Genomic DNA, 1,591 nt, shown 5'->3' with positions numbered 1-1,591 from the left:
TAAGAAGATCAATGTATTAGACATCTACACCCAGGCGTACAGCTCTCAGATGATCAACTGGGAAGCGACTGTTGCCCACCCAGAGGGAAGAAAGGAGCAAAGCCGGAGGATGCGGACGCAGACCCTGCAGGCCGCTGCCTCCCAAGTGAGCGGGTTACAAATTCCGCTAACCCCAGCCCGCCACCCCGCTATTGGCTATTTGAGGCATGTGGGGGATTCTTCCGGACTAGAAGTCTTGTGTTCTACCTGGTTTTTCGGGACCACTCAACATTCCTGAGCTCCATCCCTGCCAAGGTGGAGCCAGCACAGGACTGCAGGCGGAGTCTCCAGACTCATCCAGAAACAGCCACTGCGCGGAGCCCGGAGCGCGTGTCAAACGAGCACCCACAGACAGTCACTGTGGGAAAGCTCTGGGCCCGACAAGATTTCACTTGCTTGATATTTCAGAAAAGAAGGAATTATACCCCGGCAGTAAAGGGAATGTGGGTTACAGCCATAACAAGTACCAGGAAAATAAGCTTTCCTTGCAAAAGCTGCCGTCTCTGAGGCTCGAACTCAGGACCTTCAGATTATGAGACTCACGTGCTGCCCACTGCACTAAGAGGGCGACGAAGTACAACACCACGCCAGATTCCACAGGAATTTCCTAATTTCTTTCCCCAGGCGGGTTATTTTGGGACTTCAGTTTTCTTCGCCCAAGGTCGCTAGTTCTCCAAGATTATCTCCAATAGGCACGCGTAGGATCCTTTTTAGCCCATCGGAAGAACCGCACACTTGGAAGCCATAGTGTACTGAACAATTATGCCTGACCTCATTCTCTATTGATCTGGATCTTCGTCCCCTCAGATATATTAGGCAATATTAACTGTCCAGTTTCCTTAGTTGGAATAGTGGGCTTTCACTAAATGCTAGTTGAATGAATGACAAGCTCCCAAACATGCCTGCAGTTTACACTTACCTCTCTTAATTTAAATTTGCATTTCCACTTATGTCACCTGAGATAGTCCCCTCAAAATATCACCAACTGATTTTATGATGAGTCTTCATGTTTTCTTCACCTCTATGTTGCAAATACTCTATTAAAGATTTTATTTCCGTAATTTCATTTAGTCCAATTTATTTATTTATTTGCCATAAATCTATACATCATTATCCCCATCTTACTGATGAAACTGAGGCTCAGCAGAACTAAATCCACAGCTGATAAGGGGCAAAACCAGATCTTGAAAGCAGATTTTGTTTTCCAAAAAGTGTGCTGCCCTCTTTCTCCCTCTAGATCATGTAATCTCCCCTTTTCCTCTCCACACTACCACACTCATTTGTTAAGCAAATAGCTATAGAATTTTAGATTCGTTGGTCCATTCAACAAACTTTAATTCACCACCTGCCACGTACCCGGCATTTATGTTCTAGATTTCCAAAGCATCCTTGGCCCTTTATCCCTCACATCCCTACAAACACCTTAAATCATCAGTTCTCAAAGTGCGGTGCCCAGACCCACCGCATAATTCTTGAGGACACATTCCATTTCAGGTACTGTGCTACCTGAAGGCTTTGAGGATTCAGAAGAAATTGAGCCATCCCTGACCTC

General features: G+C 45.8%; 1 non-coding gene across 1 annotated transcript; it reads right to left on the bottom strand.

Annotated features, from left to right (window-relative positions):
• Positions 1–534: 534 nt before the first annotated feature.
• TRNAM-CAU (transfer RNA methionine (anticodon CAU)) lies at positions 535–607 on the bottom strand. The gene has a single exon. It is a non-coding gene; the product is annotated as a tRNA-Met (tRNA).
• Positions 608–1,591: the final 984 nt, after the last annotated feature.

This window comes from Pan paniscus, chromosome 5, assembly GCF_029289425.2.
Source record: "Pan paniscus chromosome 5, NHGRI_mPanPan1-v2.0_pri, whole genome shotgun sequence".
NCBI classification, from domain to species: domain Eukaryota; kingdom Metazoa; phylum Chordata; class Mammalia; order Primates; family Hominidae; genus Pan; species Pan paniscus.
Note: the sequence above shows the minus strand (reverse complement) of the source record. Positions and strands in the feature narration are given on the sequence as shown.